Source organism: Hemibagrus wyckioides, unplaced genomic scaffold, assembly GCF_019097595.1.
Source record: "Hemibagrus wyckioides isolate EC202008001 unplaced genomic scaffold, SWU_Hwy_1.0 Contig5, whole genome shotgun sequence".
NCBI lineage: Eukaryota > Metazoa > Chordata > Actinopteri > Siluriformes > Bagridae > Hemibagrus > Hemibagrus wyckioides.
In genome coordinates this window covers 314,015-337,762 of record NW_026690807.1, presented here as the reverse complement: position 1 = coordinate 337,762, position 23,748 = coordinate 314,015, and the positions used below count along the sequence as shown (strand labels likewise).

The window sequence follows — 23,748 nt, the reverse complement described above, 5'->3', positions numbered from 1 at the left end:
GAATGACCATTCATTAGGTTGCAGCTGCAGCTTATGGATCTGGGGCTTGGTTTTACTGTAGTTTTAGCATACTAAGATTTGCTAATTGTCTAGTAGATGAGAGAGTTGCTGTGTGAGGTAAAGCAGAGTTGTCATGAATATGAATAAATATGATGTTTATTTCAAAAATAAACACAAACTAACTAAACACTCAGGATAACAATGTTATTATGCCCACTTGGTTTTCTTCACTATTGCTGATATTGCTAAGTCCTTTAGTTTGCAAGTTACAAACCAAAGAACAAGTATTTTAAAAAGTTGCTTAATAATAAATTGTTGTCAATAAATTCAAATAAATTGGTGTATTTATATTAAAGGCTGTTGACAACAATTCATCCACCCAGAATACACTGTTTAATGTAATCACAATCATCTTTAAGTAACCAAACATAACTATAAAATAAATACACATCAGTTTCTGATTGCCAGTGAAATGTAGTTAGAGTGAGAATGTTCTTTTAGCTGATTGTTTATAACAGGCGTGTTCTTGAACATTAATGAGGAAAGGCTCAGGTGCACAGTTTATTCTCCTCTTGATCAATAGATGAAGAAAATTGTTGGAGGAAAAGTTTCTGTTCCTCTGCAGCTCTTTTTCTCTATAGACAATATTCTGTTTGTGAGACCTGTATGATTGTAATTAACACCAGTGCAATCATAGCTCCAGTTTTGTTCTTTGGTCACTACACTTAATTAACCCTACTGAATAAAATCAGATGGAAAAATATTTGAAGTGAACTGGAACAGCGATTTAGTCCAGGAACTCTATGGAACTCTGTATGGGAAGGCTATACAAAGAAATGCACAAAATACTAAATATATACATTATATAATATTAATTATAGTTCAGAAGTTCATTTATTAATGTCATTAATAAATAAATTACCTTCAATTACCTTAAAAACGAAAAAGAAGAGCAAAAAGATGGTTTAGTGAGTTATCTTATTGTGGGTCAGGTGCTAGGACTCTGCTCACACTTGTAGATGAAGGTGATGATGTTAATCTGATAAAATCGGTCCGTAGGATGAAGATGATAACATTGTCAGTAAGGAAACAGACACTTTCTTATGAGTCAATCAGTCATTGTGTTTGGCTTTAATTGTACAAACAATATCCTAACATTTTATTTCGGGGCCCTCTGTGCCACCAATATGACTAATTATAACTAATTATTGTCATTTTTGTATAATAACCATTGTCCATTGACAGATATCAAAAAAGACGATGTCATTTCATGTACTCTTGGGGCCCCCTGGTGTCTACGGGGCCCTAAGCAGCCGCTTAGTTCGCTTATGCCTTGGGCATAACCACTTCCTGACTCAGTATCTGACAGTCAATATTACTAATGTAATGTTGTATGATATTTAGGAATGATCATAAAATTATCAAAACTTCCGCGGATTTCTGCAGGACTTGAAGAGCTGGACACTGGGTGAGATCGCCTGTGCTGCGGGTCTGTCAGTGTGTGTGTGTGTGTGTGTGTGTGTGTGTGTGTCTAAATAGTGCCCTTTGCACTTACCCATTTGTTTTGGGTTTTCTGTTTGTTAATGTATTAGTTATCACAGTATGCATTTTGGGCTGCTATTTTATTTTATTTTATTTTTAATGGACGGGTTTTAAGCTGTAGCTTGGCTGGAAATCTTAGGTCCAATCCGGAAATCACTGGTTACTATGGTTACCGCGTCCTGCGGTCTTCACTGGTGTCCTCAACCGTTTAATAGCAAAGTAAAATAGAAATTAGGCTAGAGTATTTCACACCTCACAAGGAATAGTCAATTTTATTACAGTCTGCCTTGAAAATGCATGTGTAAGGATGTCTGCCACCAAATCGATTTCTTCTCCTCTGTCAGTCATTGTGAGTTAAAATAATTTTATTTAGTTTGTGTGGTTCTCTGCCTCTGACTACTCCAGTTGTCCAATCAAGGGACGGAAATTGCTGGCGTAATCGTATGCCTGCTAGATGGCGCCAATGGCGTAACTTCGAAATCTGATTGGTTAATGTAACAATTTTAATTGCCACTTATAATAAGCTACAGGCGCCTGCACTATTCATTCTGAAGGCCTTAAGACAGATTTCTTTCACTCTGGCAACACATGATGTCAGCCACTGGCTGAAATATGATTAGATAAATATTCTTATCATTACTGGAAGCAGCGCAACCAAGAGCAAAGCTAGGAAATGTAGAGAATAGACTATTGGGAATAATTTAATACACACGCATGGAAAAATATATTAAAATGCAAATCAGTGATTCAGATCACTGCTGTTTAAACCAGCAGAGAAGGCCTTGCTGGCGCTGATGGCCGCCCATTGGTTTAGATACTTTAGAAACTTTTTACTCCTGTGTTCAACATCTGTTTCCATATTATTAATTTTTTCTGCTTTGTATTAAGTAATGTAAAGAAAATATAAAAATGGATGACACCCCAAACTGTAAATACAATTTAAATATAAGGTCTAATAAAAATTAAAAATCCAATATATGTGTGGCTGTATGACCTTTTTGCAGGGCTTTATTTATTAGTGTGTTAAGGTTTTTCTCTTCAGTGAACACTAGATGGCGCAGTCACTTATCTTATTGTGGGTCTAGAACTAGGGCACCACACAACCTGCTCACATTCTCTGAGATGATGGAAGCTACTTTTCACAGTAAAACCTTTGTGACATAGAGTATACTTGTTCTTCTATCATACATACTGCTGATATAATATCCTAACCCCTGCCCTGGTTACTCTTAGTGCCTAAGATAATTTCAGAGATATCATTCTGATTAAACAACACAACTGTCCACTTAACACTAAACTGTCATAAGAATAAATAATCATCTAATGTCATTTCTTTGACAAGCAAAAACACCTTCTGTGTCAGAAACACTGAAAACTGGAAACTTATCTGTAAATCTGCCTTTTCTCTTCTTTCTCTTCTTCTGATGCTGTCATGAGTACAGGAAAGTTTTATTTTCAGATTTACAACAAAACTTTATTTCCTGCTTTCAGTATGTGTTTACTTAAATGTCCTCTGGACAGGTTTCCCATATGAGGCTGAATGTAAAGCCAGGATGTTTCAGTAAGAATCAACAATCTGACAACAACATTGGTGACACTGTCATGTGATGCTGTGGGGTGGAGCAATTTTGAAGCTTTATGGTGTTAACATATTAGATTACAGAAAGATCTCCACTATTTTCACTGAGCTAAGACCAGTCATCATGTTCACTGTTATATTCATGTATCTGTGGCTTTCACTAGGTGAGTTAACATTGACTTTTTGTTATTGCAGAAATATTAACTATATTATATTAAATATTAGTCTGTGTGGTGATGCAGTGTGAAAATGCAGAGTGTGACTTAAGTATTTCCTGTTCTCTTCTCTATGACAGGTGACTCCATGGCAGATTCAATAAAGCCACTTTTCCCTCATAAACCTGTAGATGAAGGTCATGATGTTACTCTGTCCTGCACATACAAATTCAGTACTGTTACAGGAAACAACCACCTGCAGTGGTACAGGCAATATCCGAGAAATCTAATCCTGAGTTCCTTCTTTATATTATTCAAAGTGGAACTTATAATTCTGATCCTCCCCAGGAATGTCTGTTAAAGTTGATGATAAACAAGTGGATCTGATCATCTCCTCTGCTGCTGTATCAGACTCTGCTCTATACTACTGTGCTCTGAGGCCCACAGTGACAGGAAATCCAGCTGCACTGTACAAAAACCTTCACACAGTTTTATTATACTGAAAGTAGTTCTGCTGATGATTTTGAGTAATTTACCTGCTATTTCTGAGGAATTCTGTTTCTCTTGCAATTTATACAAAATACATAAATATATCGTAGTTTGACAAATGTTGGATTATTAGAAAACAGCTAATTGTTTTTTTTTTTTTAGCTTCATTAACCTCTATATGCTAATCCGTGATCTATAGCCTTTCTTGGGAAAACTGGGAATGAGGGAGGTATGTGAGAAAATCAGAAAAGACAGAGGAAGCCCATGGGGATACAGTCAGCCATTGTACAGACAGTAACCTGAGCTCAATCTCGAACTGGGGACCATGGAACTGTGAGGCAGCAATACTACCTGATGTCTTGTTCTGACAGCTCAACAGTCCCTGAAAAGTAGAAATTAGGTGAATATCTGTCATTCATTAATGGCATGATATATTTACTACACATGTTTTACAATATAAACTTTAAGAGAGGTTTTATCTTGTTTTGGTATTCAGTGATCTTAGGCATTTCTTTAGATACAGAGACTATGATCACTGCTGACTCACAACACAAAATACAACTTGAATAACATCTTGTTGATTTCAGAAAGACCCACAGTGATGACAGTTCTGTTTTGCATCACATAGGATCTCATCTGGGCCAGAAAATCCCAGAAGTGTCTCGATTTCCTGTAAATACAGGGAAATATTGAGAGCATCTTGTGCATTTATACCGCTGTTTAATATGAAAAGTGCATGCTGTCTCAGAGTACAAAACACTACAGCAGATAGTGAAAACCACTGAAAACATCATCAGGGTTTCTCTTACTTCAATCAAGGATCCTTACCAGAAAGTGTACATTTATAAAGCCACCAGTTTTGAGAACATCACCTCCACTCTTCTACCAGACTCTCCTCCCCTGCCATAAGAACATCTAGACAGAACATCTGGAAAACTCTGTAACAGCTTCTTTCTCACGACAGAACTAATATAAATATATCTAATGAGCTTGATACATCCTCTGTGTGTATAGTATATACACTGTTACTCTGAAATGTTCATATAAGTGAAGCAGAGATAACATTCTGCTTTACTGGTACAAACAATATCCCATAATTATATAGCCTGTAATTTTTTCCATTCATACATTTATTTATTCTTCCATGTGTTTATTATACCTGTGTGTATAAATGTATGTTACTTTACCAAATGTGAACTAAGATCCAGAACAAAATGTGAGCACTCCAGACCATAATTCCATTGTATAGTTACAAGTTAAAATGGATGAATAAGGAAAGTGTTAGTCAAATTTGCTTTCCTTTTATTGATCATAATGAAATTCATCAAGATTGAGTGAAAATGAAATGAAAATGGAAATTGTGTATTAACATTTGTATTTTCAGTTAAATGGATGTACAATGTCTGCCAAATTTTAAATGGATCAGCAAAAATCCATTCACAGTTGGTTAATTAAAGTTAATTGCAACAATATATTTTGTAGATTAGAAAAGGTTTAAGTTCATAGAAATAGGAAATACAGGAACTAAATATATGAATCTTTTACTCATTATATTCTTTTAGAACATGTGTGTGTATTTTACATAATGTGGCAAATCCTGCACTCTGATTGGTTAAAACAGAGGAAGCTACAGTTGAGGCTTTGTACACAAGAAATGCTGAGATGCCACACAGAGGACAGAGTGGAAGGAACCTTGACATTATCAAAAACATAAAAAGGAAACTTCCAGAAGAACAGAGGAAATTAAAACATGATGGTTTTCTGTGTTTCTGTTTTTACCATGTTCATAGGTAAGCTTATATTTTATTTATCCCCATATATCATGTTTAAATGTTTTATAACTAATAAAGAAATGTTTCCATGTGTGAGTGTTTTAGATTGTAAGCATGTACTGTATGTATACTGTATAATATAAAATGATAATATTCTGAAATAAATGTCCTCTTCAGGTGAGAGCACACAGGACAGCATTACTCCAACATCTTCTGCTGTCTATGGTAAAGAGGAGCAAGCAGTTACACTCTCCTGTGATTATAAATACACTGTTTCTATGAACAATCTACAGTGGTATGGACAATATTCCAATGCAGCACCAGAATTCCTCGTTCTGTTGCTGGAATCGGGAGGGAATGAGACAGGTGATATTCCTCATCCTCAATTGTCTGCTAAAGTTCATAAGAGTCTGAGCGTGTGGATTTGGAGATCTCGCCTGCTTCAGTATCAGACTCTGCACTGTACTACTGCGCCTTGCAGCCCACAGTGACAGGAAAGTCAACTTCACTGTCCAAAAATCTACAGAGACCTCAAACATGAAAGTGTTAAAGAATCACAATAAGAAGAAAAGACTGGAAGCTATGCATAACATCAGCATTCTGATTATTGATCCAATAGAAATGTATGTATATAACCATATATGAATACTTTATTTGAAGTGAATAGACAAAACATTCTAAGTGAATCCAAATACAGATAGAAAAGTTAGGTGTGTGTTTGGAGAAGCCACATGTTCACTCCCTCTGCAGTATTAAGTGCAGTTCTCATAAACAATAGTGGCAGGTGTGATGGTTTATTTACTTAATGACAGTGTAAAGATCACATGCCGGAAAATTTAGATATTGTAAACTTTTTGACAAGCAGCTGATTTGACTTTTTTAATTTATTTGTTTGTTTGTTTGCTTGTTTGTTTGTTTGTTTTACTGAGCATGAGATTTAATGTGTTCATCATGTGTGTCTTTGCAGGGTCTTTAATATATTTTTGAGAATTACAGGATACCTGAAAGTATGTATAACTAAGAATAAGAATTGTGGAAAATAAAAACACAGTTTCCATCACACAATCAGGAAATAAATAAGCTCTACTGAAATAGTGCTCCATAATCCATTCTTGAGGTAGATGAGCTACAACAGCTAAAGACCACATCGGGTTTCATTCCTGTTCACCAAGAACAGAAATCTAAGACTACAGTAACAACCCTGTAAATGACATAAATCATACTAAAACATTTTTAAAATCCATAGCAACCACATGGGACTCCATTACAGCTTCCTAGTGTCACCCTATCGAACAGATGAGACCTTGTAACAGTTACCAAACCATACCCCACCAGCCACCTGAGTTTCATTAGCAACCAGCTAATTCAATTTTATTACCAACTGGAATCATTTTTAAACTTACTGCAAATGTCACAGAAACTACTTGAAGCCTCATAATATTCACCAAGCTATACTGGAGCAACAGTACAGTTTCCAGCAAAGAAGCTACAATCCTGTAAACTTGACCTATACTGAAACCTCCACCTGACACTAAAGTAAGCTTGTTCTACAAGAATTGATTTTGATCTTCATGTCCACGAGATTAATGATATATTTGGCCCAATGGCAAGAGCTCCTTGCTTGGTTCACACTTAGCGTCTGCATTCCAAAGGTTCGAATCCCACAGGAGCCCTCGCTTTATTGTTAACTTGACTTTGTGTAACCGAGTTCCTTTTACTCGGACCCCAGTCCATATGAACTGGAAGGTCACAGAGAGTTACAGAGTACAGTGAACCTCCATTGGCACACAGCAAGCTGAACAGGGACGACCTGGCTCGTTGGTCTAGGGGTATGATTCTCGCTTTGGAGTGCGAGAGGTCCCGGGTTCAAATCCCGGACGAGCCCGGTTTTACATGGAAGAGAGTGGGTGGGATAAAACTAATGGAAACTTGCACTGCCGGCTTGGTTCTCGCTTGGAAGCTTGTTTCTCCAGAGGTCCAAGGAGGTTCAAATCCCACTGTAATTACCTCTGAAAATTAAAGCTCCAACCTGGAGCCTATCTCTGGAATACAGGGAGCGGGATGGAGAATGTCACACTTTGTGGAGACATGAACCTCTGAAATATTAATATAATAGAGTACAGAAAGACCTCAGAATATTGTCATTGTACTAACACCATTCATCATGTTCACTGTTATATTCATGTGTCTGTGGCTTTCATTAGGTAAGTTAACATTGATCTTTTCAGAAAGGAGATAATAAATTAATGATTAATTAGCCTGTGTGATGTTAAGAAAAATAGAATATGAGTTATATAGCTCAAAACTAAAAAATTATTATGTTCTCTTCTCTATAACAGGTGACTCCATGGCAGATTTATTAGAACCACTTTTCACTCATAAAGTTGTAGATGAAGGTGATGATGTTACTCTGTCCTGCAGCAACAAAGACAGTGGTTCAGTAAACAGCCTACAATGGTACAAACAACATCCAAAATCTAAACCTGAGTTCCTTTTTTCATCACTCCATGTGGAGGTAAATCCCTATGCCACCACGTCTGTCTGCTAAAGTTGATGATAAAACTAAACAAGTGGATCTGATCATCTCCTCTGCTGCTTTTAATGTTTGATAATATACAATTAGAAGGTAATTTATTCATAATCACACTCTCTGGTATCACCCAGATGAGGATGGGTTCACATTTGAGTCTTCCTCATATCGTCTCACAGAGTTTTTTCTTGCCGCTGTTGCCTCAGAGTTGCTCATTAGGGGTAAAGTTAATTTTCAACTTTGTAATTTCTATTCTGAATTTCTGTATTTCTGTAAAGCTGCTTTGAGACAATGTCCATTGTTAAAAGTGCTGTACAAATAAAAATGAAGTGAACTGAATTGAATTGAACTGAATTTAATTACCTTTTGGTTATAGACACAGCAAATTTACTTATGAGAGATTTTGTTTAAATCTGGATCCAGTTTCCTATGATTTTCCACAGCAAATTATCATAATTATTTATAAATGTACAAATAATTTAAAAACCACACAAACAGATAAAGGCTTATAGTATTGTATAGATGATGAATCTTGAAATACAACACCAGCCATAATGACTCTAGATTTCTGTCACTGACACTGTGAAGTGATCTGTACAAAATAACACTAAAACTGCATCACTTCCTGGGTGTGGCCTTCTAGAGTCGTGTAAAGTTCAGCACATACAGCACTATTATACAGAATCCTCACAGAGCTGTGTTCAGAAATGGATCAACTATACAACTTACTGTACATAGTGAGATACATACCACTGATTCTCACTCTAGTTACAGGTAATTCATTTTCATCAGTTTATCAATAGTTTTAACTATCACAATCATATTTAATCAGTTAATTAATTACATTAATTAATAACCATGTTTTTGGCGATGCTACCCATGCACTTGGAGGGTTGTGGGGCTGTGGTCAAGGGAGGCCTGCCAGGTCGGGAAAGAGAGGCACTCTGGCAGGCGGTCGCAATGGTTGTATCACGCATGCTTTCATTACCACCCGTGATTCAAGATCCGAACCCAGGAAAGGTTTGAAAGGCTTAGGCTCTTGTTGACAAGGTTTGCTGATATGAACTTGCATCCCAGTCTGTTGCAATCAATTCAATTCAATTCAATTTTATTTGTATAGCGCTTTTAACAAAGAGCATTGTCTCAAAGCAGCTTTACATGAGAAACCACATAAGAAAACAACAAACATATGAACAGACAAACAGACAAACAGTCCTAGATGTTATCCCAAGTGAGCAAGCCTGAGGTGACTGAGGTGACTGTGGCAAGGAAAAACTCCCTTAGATGGTATGAGGAAGAAACCTTGAGAGGAACCAGACTCAAAGGGAACCCATCCTCATTTGGGTGACAATTGTGTGATGTAGATACAGCATGTGTATAGTGTTATGTGAATCAATAAGGAGGTTGTTGTCCTTGGCGCTGCTTGAATATCCCAATCCTCACAAGCAGCCCCCGGCTGGAGCTGGTCCATCTCCGGATGCCACTGGAGCCGGCCCAGTCTCTGTATGCCTCGGGATGGGTAGAAGAAAGAAACAATGGACCAGCATTAGCGTAGCTGCTGTTCATAATATTAGCAGTACTAGCTGAATGTGCATTTAATCAGATGTACTGGAGTGCAAGGTTATGGGAAGTGTTAGATGTATGCCTGGCTAAAGAGATAAGTCTTTAGTCTACATTTAAACTGGAAGACTGTGTCTGAGCCCCGAACACAGTCGGAAGACTATTCCAGAGTTTTGGAGCTAAATCTGGCAGCGCTCTACCCTTTTGTGGACTTTGATATTCTGGGAACTACTAGAAGTCCAGAATTTTGTGATCTTAAAGGCGTGGTGGATTGTAATGTGTTAGAAGACTGGATAGATAGGTGGGAGCTAAACCATTTAGAGCCTTGTATGTGAGTAGAGCTAGTTTATAGTCAATTCTAAACTTAACAGGTAGCCAGTGCACGGATGATAATATTGGGGTTATATGATCATATTTTCTTGATCTGGTAAGAACTCTGGCGGCTGCATTCTGGACTAACTGTAGCTTGTTTATTGAAGATGCAGGACAACAAACAGGCTTCAAAATAAACAAAAAAACCTAAATGTCCCAAAGTAGATGCACTATTTATAATCCACACAACAAAGTATTTTCTAATTCAATTATTGATTAATGTTATGAAATGGAATAAATATTTCTCCTTATTAAAAATCTTTCATTCTGTTATTGTTTGTTTACTGCATGTTCAGGACAGGTTCCAAATGAATGTAAAGCCAGGATGTTTCAATAAGAATCAACACTAACATCACTGACACTGTCATGTGATGCTTTGGGAGTGGAGCTTCATGAACCTTTATGATGTTAATATATCAGAGTAAAGAAAGAATATTTTCAATCAGCTGAGACCAGTCATCATGTTCACTGTTATATTCATGTATCTGTGGCTTTCACTGGGTGAGTAAACATTTTTATTATTGCAAAATACAATATTCTTAGATATGAATGAACACATGTTTTTAAAAAGTAGCAAATTGTGAGTATGTCACCTTCAGGGTCCTGATTAGGACAAGTGGGCTCTTACTGGAGCAAAGCTCAAGGCTTGTTTCTGCCCGGTCTCGAAAGTCTAAGCGGAACAGCAATGTCCACCAGTTGCATTTGACAGGCTTTGGCCAGAGTTCTTTGGTGAGTGCTCTTTCCGATTTCCAATTGCGGTGTAAGTGATGGCTTGCGGCCTGCAGCAAAAGCCCCTAAGCCCTGCTTGATTTGAAGTATACACTTGTTCATTTTCTATGCACTAAAGCACATTTCAAACTAGGCATCACATTGTGGAGAAACTGCTCCAGTCGCCTTCAGGGTGCCGATTAGGGCAGTGGGCGCATACTAAAGCAAAGCTCAAAAGCCTTGGGTTGTTTCTGCCCGGTTTGAACCGGGGCCTTTCAGCGTGTTAGGCGAGCGTGATAACCACTACACTACAGAAACTACAAAAGAAACTGTTAGGGCTCTCATCTTCAAAATAAATCAATTAAACCAAAATAGAAAACAAAAAGACAATATCAAGACTTTTGTTCGCCAGCGCAAATGAGCAGAAAGCGTGAAAACAGTCACGCTACAGAAACTATGTGGGAGTGGGGCGGATCTCAGTTTCTGCTTGTTCCCAAAACACGGGTGCTACAGGCGCCAATACTCGAGTCTTATTGACGCCATAAGCACAAGCCCCTGACCACCAAAAGATGTTTCTGCCCAGTTTCGAACCGGGGACCTTTGGCGTGTGAGGCGAGCGTGATAACCACTACACTACAGAAACAGAAGCGAAGGAGCAGCGTTTCCTTTGGCGGGGAACCGCATAAAGTAAGTAAATAAATAAATAATCGATCAACGCCAAAGGCGTGGCGTTCCTTCAACCGAGTAATGATGCGCAACCACAGGCGTTGGTGGTATAGTGGCGAGCATAGCTGCCTTCCAAGCAGTTGACCGGGTTCGATTCGGCCAACGCCACGACCTTTAAACCGCATGTTGGGCGTGGCAAATGTCACGAGGGCCGCCCTTAAAAAGCGAACAGGACAGTCCTCCAGCTGAATTTAGCAGGCGTTGGCAAGAGTGTGACGAAGGCTTCTCTGCTTGTGAGAGGTCTTTCCACAAGTGATTTCCACTTTTGTTCTAAGTGGTTGCTTGCTGCCTGAGGCCAAAAAAAAACAGCCCTACTTGTTGCTCGACTCGAACAAGCAAACACTTGTTCATGCACTAAAGCCCATTTGAAGCTAGGCACCACATAGTGGAGAAACTGCTCTAGTCTTGTCCTGATTAGGACAAGTGGGCTCTTACTGGAGCAAAGCTCAAGGCTTGTTTCTGCCTGGTCTCGAAAGTCAAAGCGGAGCGGCAAAGTCCACCAGTTGCATTTGACAGGCTTTGGCCAGAGTTCTTTGGTGAGAGCTCTTTCCGATTTCCAATTGCGGTGTAAGTGATGGCTTGCGGCCTGCAGCAAAAGCCCCTAAGCGCTGCTTGATTTGAAGTAGACACTTGTTCATTTTCTAAGCACTAAAGCGCATTTCAAACTAGGCATCACATTGTGGAGAAACTGCTCCAGTCACCTTCAGGGTGCCGATTAGGGCAGTGGGCGCATACTGAAGCAAAGCTCAAAAGCCTTGGGTTGTTTCTGCCCGGTTTTGAACCGGGGGCCTTTCGCGTGTTAGGCAAGCGTGATAACCACTACACTACAGAAAATATAAAGAAGCAGCTCGGGCTCTCATCTTCAAAATAAATCAATTATTACAGCTGGCATTATTGATATTAGAGAAATCGCTGACCAGCTGCTGTTCAGAGCAGTTCTGTATCTAAGCAGGTGTTCAGTGTAATCTATAGAGTGTACAGATTTGCTGGGTTTCCTTTATAATTGCTAAAATGGTCACTCTGACATCTCTTGGTGGGGACATGTTTTTAAAATGGCAAGGTTATAGCTAGGTAGAACCTAGGGAAAGTTTAGTAGACTCAAGAATATAAAAAGCATAAATCCAGCTGCACTGTACAAAAATTTTGACAGTTCTGTTATATTGAAAGTTTTACTGAATTGAAGATACATGTTTTAAGGTTTTCTTCTTGATAAAAAAACCTGAACAGACTGTGCTGGTTCAGCACCATCAATGTTTTGGATAGCAGAGGAGCACATGGCTGCCGTGTGGAGCAGCCATGTGAAGGAGTGAAGCGGTGTGAAGGAGTGAAGCATGGCAAAGCTGTTGGAGACCGAAGAAATGAAATGAAAATGCCTTTATTTGTCACATATACATTACAGCACAGTGAAATTCTTTCTTCGCATTTCCCATCCTTGGAGGCTGGGGTCAGAGCACAGGGCACCCCTGGAGCAGAGAGGGCCTTGCTCAAGGGCCCAACAGTGGCAACTTGGCAGTGCTGGTGCTTGAACCCCTGATCTTAACCACCTGAGCCACCACTGCCCCTAAAGGATCATGTCAGAAGTGGGATTGAACCCACGCCTCCATTCGGAGACCAGAAGCCTCCTTACATCAGGGAAGGTTTGAACCTTGAGTCTGGCGCCTTAGACCGCTCGGCCATCCTGACACTTAGGCAAGACATCCCTAAGCCATTGCACTCGTCACTGCTCCACGTACCTGGACCCCTTTCAGCCCCTTTCAGCCATCAACCATGGCTGTGTAACCATGTTTTCCCTATTTTGCTCCTTTTTCTATTTTCACTGAATTTTGTACTCAAAGATTCTTTTTCCCTATGTGCACCAAATAAATACACTGTGAATTTTAACCTTCGCTGTCTCATGTATGTCTGTTAAGCCCTCACTGCCTGAGTAGCTACAACCTGTATTCTCTAATGAGTTAAAGTCATAAAGTTTCTTCCTCATGTCATCTCAAAGGTTTCCTCCATGTAACTGTTTCCTTTCGGTTACTCATGATTGATTTAAATCTACAATTGCAAAGTATTTCATTAAATTAAAGTTTCTGACTCTGTTCACGTTCATTACATTAAAGTATCTATAATTATTTAATGAACCTGTTTACCCAAATAAGTAGCTAAAAATTTAACAACCATGAAACCAGGACAACAGAGAAACTAGTTTCACCAAGAAAAGATAACATGGGACATGCCAAAGAAATGAACAAGTGGGCCAGAAATAAAACCAGATTAGTGACCAAAAACACATTTCCTCTTGAATCCGTTCATTTATCAGCATCTACATACTATATTCTGATTGTACACATGGATATATCGCCAACATACTGCATAATCTATTGAAAGACATACTGCAAAGAAATATACATTTTTAAGTGCTTATATATTTTTTCACATTTTGTACTGTTACAACCTGGACCTGAAATGAACTTAACTGGGATTACACAGTATATCATGATTATATATATAATACTGTATATAAAAAAATGTTTGTTGACTTATTTTGCCACCTATTGGGATAATAGAGATAAGATAGTGTTTTCCCCCTGAATGTTTTCATTCAATTACTTTCAGAAATGATCATGATTTATAACAGAATTAATTTTTGTGGGCCATATTAGCTAATATCAAGCTATGAACATGGAGTTCGAGCAGGGAGAGACTGTAAAATTAAATTCTAGCAGCAACATACTGTTTTCCAAACAGTACGATACAATAACATACTTGTAAAATCTTAAGCAGGTTACCATAGGAATTTAACAGTAATATACAGTATTTTCTTTTTGTGGTATAGACCAGTCAAACACATGCACTGTAAAAAGTAATTGTTGAATCTACTCAAGAAAAACTTGTAAATTTAACTGACTTTAGAAAATTTGTTGATTTAAATTGATTAGACTGTGTAGTGTGAACTAAACTTAAGAGTACTTAAGAGTATTTATTTATTTATTTATAGGTTCTGGGTCTTTTTCCCCTTTGCGCTATAAAATAACCTGGAAACCAGTAAGATTTAAGCTTATTGCCAATCAGCTGCTGCTACATCACAATCCACCATATTTGTATGAACAGAGCTTGATATATTTACTGGCCTTTGGTTAAGTTTCAGCATAGGACGAAACAATTACTATTACAATTATTATTACTATCACAATTAGAATTACTCTTCTAATTTCTTAAACACGCTTTTGTCTCATGCATGCGCAATGTGACAGAACACAGGTGTTTGGAGAAGACATTGACGAAGAAGAACTCAAAGAACAGCACGTTTTAGGGATGTAGTAGAATGACTAGGTATGCTCACAATGATCTGTTTATAAACATCAGTGTCTCTTACAACTTAAATACAATTTTATTTGCTAGTTGTGTGGAAAGAGGAAAAAGACATAAAAGGCACACTGAAGTAGTTTTATGTCAAATGCGACCAGTGCTACGTTGCAAAAATCGACTTTTACTGAACACTTGTTTTATTACATTTCTAAGCTATTTTAATCGGTTGTAAGTTCATGGTTTATCATTAATGATATGTAAAAACCTGTGCGGCCTTTATGAACATTCTTTCTAGAGCGTTTGATCCGCGTGTGGTTCACATGGAAATGAACAACATGATGCCTGAATTAAGATAGCTTAATTAACAAGCATGTACCATATTTTGTGTTTTTATTTAGTGTGTGCTTATTTTGGGGACTTAAATTCATGCAGTGGAAGTGTAGGTTTTGCTTGTTTTCGTGTGAAAAGTGGGCTCAGCTGTTGAAACACTACAGAATAAAACATGGAAGCTACACTAGAAGTACTCCAATTCCATGTCTCTACACAGATTGTCTGTGCTCATTCAAATCATTTAATGCAATAAGTGTACACTTAACAAAACATCATTCACATCAGGCACATGGTAGCCTATCCAGTCCATGTGATAACATCCCTTTGATATTTCACTGCCCACTTTGCAGTTTGAGGAGCCCTGCACAGAGTCTATTTTTTCTCATTTGCGGCAGCATCTCAAAAATCATAGAACTGTGCAGTTTCCTACAACAATTGCAATTTTGAGAGCAATATCTACTCTACATTTAATTCCCATAAATGTAGAGAGCATGGAGCATTTGATCAGAGGCAGTTAAAATACGTTCTCTTGTATGTTGCTACACACAGTGTAGATAATGTGCAACAAGAATAGCCCTTGTGCGCTGATCCTGTAGATGAACTTTTGGAGATAAATGATATAGAGATTGAAAACTTTGATGAATTGCGTCCTCAGTTGGAGCCTCACTCTTTCTCAAATTATAGCCTCACTCTCTCAAAATGCAGGTGATTTTGCATGTTTCTGATTTGGCTGCACAGGAAATAATTCAACATATAAATCAAATTTTACTTCTTTCATCTTGACAATGAAAGATGGTGAGCCTCTTTCCACAATAAGCAGAGGAGCATCATATTTTCAGAGTGAATTTCTGATTGCCATGCCAGTTGAATACAAGCTTGATTCAGAGTCAGTCTCTTATGTGCCAGTTCTGCAAATGTTGCAGAAAATGCTAAACTGGGCTGACATTCTATATAGGGTTCTTTGCAATGATCGATTAGTTAATGAATTTAAGACTTACAGAGATGGCACTCAAGATTCAAGATTCAAGAAGCTTTATTGTCATTTCAACCACATATAGCTGGCGCAGTACATAGTGAAATGAAATAACGTTTCACCAGGACCTGGTGCTACAGAAACATACAACATAAAGATCAAACACAAAAAAACACAGAGCTAGGACAGAAGTTTGTCTTAGCCACATAAAGTGCACAGTGTGCAGCTAGGTGCAAACAGATCGAAGACAAGACAGTGCAAAAATAATAAATACAAACAAAGGCAACACAAAAACACAGGACACTTAGTGCCGAAAAGAAAGAAAAAGAACATGTGTAATGGAATATAAGTGAAATAAAATAAGATAAAAAGAAATGATGTAAAAAATATTGTGCAAAATAAATTCAACAGCAGCAGTTGAGGTAGTGCAAATAAACATAAGTATAACTATAGCAGCGTATGACAGGTAGTGGTAGTGCCACAAGTAATGAACAATTTAAATTATGTGTGTGTGTGTGTGTGTGTGTGAGTGTATCCATCCAGGTGAGAGAGAGAGAGAGAGAGAGAGAGAGAGAGAGTGTGTGTGTGTGTGTATGTGTGTGAGACAGACAGAGAGTTTTGTACAGTTCAGTCTTGAGTGTGTGTGTGTGTTTATGTGTGTGTGAGAGAGAGTTGTTCTACAGTTCAGTCCTGGGTGTTGAGGAGGCTGATGGCTTGAGGAAAGAAACTGTTCAACAGTCTGGTTGTGAGGGCCGAATGCTCCGGTACCTCTTTCCAGATGGCAGGAGGGTGAAGAGTGTGTGTGAGGGTGTGTGGGGTCATCCACAATGCAGTTAGCTTTGCAGATGCAGCGTGTGGTGTAAATGTCCGTGATAGAGGGAGAGAGATTCCGATGATCTTCTCAGCTGTCCTTACTATCCGCTGAAGGGTCTTGTGATCCGAGGCGGTGCAGTTCCCAAACCAGGCAGTGATGCAGCTGCTCAGGATGCTCTCGATGGTCCCTCTGTAGAACACAGTCAGGATGAGGGGAGGGAGATGGGCTTTCCTCAGCCTCCTCAGGAAGTAGAGGCGCTGCTGGGCTTTCTTGGTGATGGAGCTGGTGTTGAGTGACCAGGTGAAGTTCTCTGCCAGATGAACACCAAGGAATTTGGTGCTCTTGGCGATCTCCACCGAGGATCCATCGATGAACAGCGAAGAATGGACACTCTGTGCTCTCCTGAAGTCAACCACCATCTCTTTAGTCTTGTCAACGTTCAGGGAGAGGTTATTGGCTCTGCACCAGGCTGTTAGATGTTGCACCTCCTCTCTGTAAGCTGACTCATTGCTCTTACTGATGAGACCCACCACAGTTGTGTCATCGGCGAACTTGACAGTGTGGTTGGATCTGTGCATTGCTGCACAGTCGTGAGTCAGCAGAGTGAACAGCAGTGGACTGAGCACACAGACCTGAGGAGCTCCAGTGCTCAGTGTGGTGGTACAGACTGAGGTCTCCCAGTCAGGAAATCCAGGATCCAGTTGCAGAGAGAGGTGTTCAGGCCCAGCAGGCTCAGCTTCTCAATCAGCCACTGAGGGATGATTGTGTTGAATGCTGAACTGAAATCTATGAACAGCATTCGAACGTAGGAGTCTTTACAGTCCAGGTGTGTGAGGGCAAGATGGAGGGTTGTGGTGATGGTGTCATCCGTGGAGCGGTTAGGGCGATGCGCCAAACTGCAAGGGGTCCAGTGAGGGTGGTAGCTGTGACTTGATGTGCCTCAGGGCGAACCTCTCGAAGCATTTCATCACAATTGGTGTGAGTGCAGCGGGATGATAGTCATTGAGGCAGGAAACCGTAGACTTCTTAGGCACAGGGGCGATGGTCGTTGTCTTGAGGCACATTGGGATGATGGAGCTGCTCAGCAGGATGTTGAATATGTCAGTGAAGACATATGCCAGCTGCTCCTCACACTCCCTCAGCACTCTGCCAGGAATGTTGTCTGGTCAGCAGACTTCCGTGGGTTAACTCTGCATAGAGTTCTCTTCACATCAGCTGTGGTGAGACAGAGCACCTGGTCGTTTGGAGAAGGGATGGTCTTCCTCGCTGTTGTGTTGTTCTGTGCCTCAAACCGTGCGTAGAAGTCGTTCAGCGCATCTGGAAGGGAGTCGTCACTGTCACAGGCAGGTGGTGATGTTCTGTAGTTGGTGATCGCCTGGATGCCCTGCCACATGTGCCGGGAGTCTCCGCTGTTCTGGAAGTGGCCATGGATTCTCTCAGTATCAAGAAAATGACTTTTCAACACTGAGACCTTCAGGATTGTCCTAGGTCTTTATTTTGATGAATTTGAGCTTGCCAATCCCCTTGGCACTTCTCAAAAGAAACATAAAATATTTGCTCTCTATTGGGTTCTAGCCAACCTTTCCTCAAAGATCTTTCATCACTTCAGTCAATTCAGCTAGCATTTTTATGCAGAGCTAGTGCAATTTAACATCATGGTTACAAAGACATCTTGCACCCACTTGTTAGGGACCTTGAAACTCTTGAAAAGCATGGTGTATATATTGAACAGTTAGGAGACTGTTTGAAAGGAAGTTTGCTTTTGTTTCATCTGATAATCTGGGTGCACATTCTTTTGCAGGACTACAGGAGAGTTTCAGTGTTGAGCACCCATGTCGGTTCTGCTTTGCAAGAGGAGTGAAATCCAGGAGAAGGAGGTCTGGTGGGAACATGGTGTGAAAGGTGGCTGTGTGTTAAGTGAAAGGTTGGAACATTTTCACACAGTTGGTGGTTTTCCACCTGACATAATGCACAACCTTATGGAGGGTGTCATCCCTATTGAAATGTCCTTGTGCATTAATGGTTTTGTATCAAGGAAATTAATATCTCTTGAATCCCTGACTCAAGCTATCAAGCAGTTACCTTACAAATTCTCAGACAAAGTTTATCAGCCTCAGATCATCCCAGGCACATTTGCCTCATAAGGTACCACTGGGGTAATGCCCATGAGAATTGGGCATTTATTAGACTTCTGCCCCTCATGGTGGCCCTTGATATCCTGTCCTCACAGCATCATCTGTGAGCATTGATGGAATCAAGTATAATCCAGATATGGTTGTATCTGTTGGTACTTTTCCAGGCCTGTCTGATTTCAGACAGTTTTTCAAAATTCTTGTCATCAACAGTGCTGTTCTGTTTGTGTGTAAAGATCTGACATGTTGGTACATTCAGCACCTGCGTTCTTTTGAACTTTGCTGTCATGTGCTATCACTGACAATCACCAAACTCTCAGAACTCTTATAAACTTCGGGAAGGACCTGTGTTACACTCAAACATTATATCATATGCTGAATGAATGATAATTCAAGCTTAAAGAGACTTGAAATTATTGAAAAATTATTTACTCTCATTCTTACTTGGAAGACAAAAAGGCTTATTTTGAAATGATTTCTGATTGCTGATGTCTGACTACTATGTAAGAAGATAACAAGCATTGCTTCTCAAACTTCAGGAGGACACAAAAGCATCATATAATTTCATTCAACTTCAAGTGTTTGAATAGTATCAATGGGTTTATTAAGAAACAAACTGAAATGTAATTCATTTTCTTTAAATGGTCATATCCTGCATGCACTCCTGAGAGAGCAGCAGTTAAATGCTATTCTATGTGAAGGGTTGATCCAGTGAAATGGATTATATATTGAAGTTGATTTCTCCAGCAAACCAATTTATTTGCCTTAAATGCTTGGACTGTATGGCAGATGTCACATTAAATTATTAATTATTTTGTGTACTTTTTAAAGTACATTTAAACAAGGATGAGTGAAACTTTTCAAATCATTATTTTCAAAGGATGGGTTTAGAATTATGCAATTGGACAACTGTTTTTCGGTTGAAGCTATTACTTTAATTTAAGAAAACCAACCCAATTCTTTAACCTTTGTAGAGAGAATAAATATGGAGACAAGGACTGTACTCTGAGTTACAGTTTGTGAAAATGACATCAGAAAAATCATACTTCCTGCGAAACCACAGACAGTTGAATCCCTGATGGAGCAACTTGAAGAAAAGCTTCAGTATGAAGATCCAGAATTCAGCAATTCCCTTGTGAATCTTACCTACATTGCTGACTTGCCAGATAAGCCCACATGGAACTGTGATGACAACAACCCTAACACAGCTGACACTGAAGTCCTGTCTGTGGCTTCTGATGATCATTCATCTCATAGTCTATGGACTGCATGGCCAGAATATTTTGAGATCCCTACTTTTCCTGTTGACGTTGAATACAGATTACATCAGGAAATCTACAATACATGCGAGATAAAACATATCTACAAGTGTCAGGAGAGCTCATCTAAGGGCGGAATAGGTGGTATGATAGCCTCAGATGGAAAATGGGTAACTACCACTCAAAACTGCATCAAGCTGGATGTTTGGAGATATCCATAAATGGTTGGAAAAAGAAGGGGACAGCAGCCTCAGAGAAACATCAAAAGTCTCAAGAGGTTTGAAATCAACTTTCTACTGAACTTCCCTGATGGTGAAGATGAAGCCAGCATGGAGTCTAAAAGGAAGGAGATGGTGGAAGACATGAAGAAACGTCATGTTAATTCTGCACTAGCCCAGAACATGACTTCTACATTTGCCTTGTGTAGAAAGGAACTGATAGAGAAGGAACCTGCAGTGAAGAATACAGTGGAAAGGTGGCCAGCCCTTTTCACACAGAGTCAGGTGAATAAATATTCTTGGTTTTATGGATCATTAAAGAAATAGTTCACCCAAAATTAAAACTGTCATTTACTCAGATAGTTTCAAACCTGTATAAATGTTTTAGTTCTGCTGAACACAAAGAACGTATTTGTAAGAATTTCAGTAACCAAACAGATCTCATCCCCATTTACTTCCATAGTATTTATTTTTCCTATTATGGTAGTAAATGGGGATGAATCTGTTTGGTTACTACATTCTCTAAACATCTTCCTTTGCGTTCGGCTGGACAAAGACATTTATACAGGTTTAGAAAAAACTCAGAGGGCAAGTGAATGATGACAGAATTTTATCCAAACTTAAGAAGATTTTGCACCAGATTAATTTTCATGTAAGCTCTTCACACACATCACAATTTTTTTATATTAAAACAACTGTTGCTTTTGCTGTTGTTCTTTGCTTTGTGTTGTGTTAGTGCCATGGCGCTATTAAATAATAATTTTCATAACTTTGCAGAAATCCAACATCAGCGTTGAGGCGAACAGCCGTTCTCTGTGGATTACCATTCCTTCTTGGAGAGGACCCACCGATTTTTACAAGACCTGTTTTGTAGAAGTAGTTTCGACAGGCAAACTGCTCTTTAAACAGTTTTGAGATCTAAACAGTGCGGAAACTGAAACACAGAAGGGGTAGAGCAGGGGTAGGTCCTAGAGAGCCGCAATCCTGCAGAGTTCAGCTCAACCCTAATCAAACACATCTGAACAAGCTAATCAAGGTTTTCCAGGATTACTAAGGCTACAGGCAAGCAAATCTTTTTTCAGGGTTGGAGCTGAAATCTGCAGGACTGCTCTCTAGGACCGAACTTGCCTACACCTGGGGTAGAGAAAAGAAAGTAAAGATAAATTAAGAAAAAAGACAGTAAGAAGACATTTTTATAATACATAAAGAAAAGAAAGAAAAACAATAGTAAGAAGGACAATAAACAGGAGGTTGGAAATTTAGACAGGTAGGAAGAATAAAGGACAGATGCAACAGAGATGAAGTCAGTAAAAGAGGTAAGAAAGTACAGTAAAATAAATATAAAATACAGAAAGGAGATTAGATTGAAAGAAAGAAAAAATTTTAAAAATTCAGTCAATTCTCCTCCATAATTATGTATTTTGATAACTTTCAAATATCAAATTGTGAGTTTTAGAATAGGTTTTAGTTTATATAGCTGGCCTTCCGTTTGATTTATTGTCTTTTCATGCAGTGGTTTGAATGTCTGTATTCGTTCCTGCATCCACTGCTGTGTCCTGATTGAAAAAGGCCTGTACATTTAGACATATTGTAGTGTTATTAATTTTTGTTTCACATTTTACTGTGAGTATATGCTCTTAAAGATGTTTTGTGTCTTACTTTGACCTTATTTTGCTATATGCCCTGTTTTAGGACTGTGATGACAATGAAGAAATGTCGAAATTGCAATTGGAATTTTGACTGGTGATTCCCGAGCACTCTGCAACTGCAACACTACCCTACTCCCTGCATCTTGATGCCAAAACATCAGCTATCATTTTGGAAGGTACCATGGTTGTGGATGATGTGGAAAATCTTCCACAAGCAATGTGTCTGCTCTTTGGACTGATTTATGATCTAAACTTAGAGTATCCTGCAGCTCTGAAGAGCACATTTGATTTCATACAGAGAGTGATTTTGTCTCTTGGCCACAAGTCACTCAAACCTAAAATCAATCACTAAAAAATCGCCTGATGCAGTAATAGTAAAATCATTGCTATGATGTGATTTTTCCCCATGGTAAACCATTCCTGAGTTGAGCTAGAGTAAATAGAGCTGTCTTTAAGAGAACTCTAAAGGAAATTTTCAGTACTACATTGATAGTTCAGTGATTTCCAATTGTTGAAAAAGAAAAATATCTATAAGGATGTTTTGAACAATGTCAAGTTTACCTAATGTTAAATTGGTCTTAGAATAGTTTTATTAGAAGACAATTTTAAAGAGAACTGAATTAGGAAAGCTGTACTAAACTTACAGACAATGTTCAGTGTTTGCAAGCTCTGCTTTTGACCACTTTGTAAAGAATTTTATTGTCCTTTATTTTATGAGTGCAGTATGTGCTTTTATTGTCTAAAATGTTTTAACTATGTGAGATATTAAACAATATAAAAACAAAGGGAATGCTGTTATATCAGCACCCTGAGATCTGGTCGGAGGTAATCACAGCCGATATGTGTTTTGAGCAGAGTTGTGGTAAAAAATCTTGGTTTTAAATGTTTGATTTTATAGTGGAAAATTTATGGGAAGTAGCTAAGTAGAGTTTGGTCACATTATACCATTATACTCCCAAAGCAACTGCACTGTAAAAAATACAACGTTGACTCAACTTAAAATTTTAAGGCAACTTGCTGCACAGCATTTTTGAGTTAACTCAACTTTTAACCCAAGTAGTTGACTTACTCAATTTACTAAGTAAGGTCACAGGTCTCTAACTAATATTCTTTTGTTAAGTTGATAGAGTTTTGATAGTTTAAAAGGTTTAGTAATTTAATAAATGTGAACTTATGTTTTTGACATCCCTGATTTAAAAAATGTATTTGGATTTACTGAAGCAGGTACTTTGTTTTTAATTAACATTTAACATAAGGTTATGAAAAAAGCTATAACTGCATGCTTGAAAATTTGAAAATTTCAGCTCAGTGGCTAGCTAAGACCTGAAGCAACAGATTTGATCAGATTCACCAGTTTTAGCATGATTAACTGTATACATTAAAAAATGCTGGGTAATTTTCTACCCAAATGCTGGGTTGCCTCTGTTGGGTCATTTTCTGGGTTATTTACAGAGAATTGGGTACTTTGTGTAACCCAGCCGCTGGGTTTGGGTTGGGTTAGCTAGTGACTGCTGACACATCACAGACAAGACCGCCCCTCCCCAAAGTTCAGCGGTGTATTCAACAGCTGTGTCAACTCCGTGCCTTCTCTTTTGGGCTCCAACACTGCTGGCGGTTCATCTCCCTCATGCATTTACGCGAAAATA

At 38.7% G+C, this 23,748-nt stretch overlaps 3 non-coding genes across 3 annotated transcripts; 1 reads left to right on the top strand and 2 right to left on the bottom strand.

The window, feature by feature from the left end:
* Positions 1-7,349: 7,349 nt before the first annotated feature.
* trnap-ugg (transfer RNA proline (anticodon UGG)) lies at positions 7,350-7,422 on the top strand. The gene has a single exon. It is a non-coding gene; the product is annotated as a tRNA-Pro (tRNA).
* Positions 7,423-11,277: 3,855 nt separating this feature from the next.
* Positions 11,278-11,350, bottom strand: trnav-cac (transfer RNA valine (anticodon CAC)). Its single transcript has one exon. It is a non-coding gene; the product is annotated as a tRNA-Val (tRNA).
* A 1,655-nt stretch (positions 11,351-13,005) lies between these two features.
* Positions 13,006-13,116, bottom strand: trnal-caa (transfer RNA leucine (anticodon CAA)). The gene is made up of 2 exons: positions 13,079-13,116; positions 13,006-13,050 (listed from the first exon to the last, which is right to left on the bottom strand). It is a non-coding gene; the product is annotated as a tRNA-Leu (tRNA).
* Positions 13,117-23,748: the final 10,632 nt, after the last annotated feature.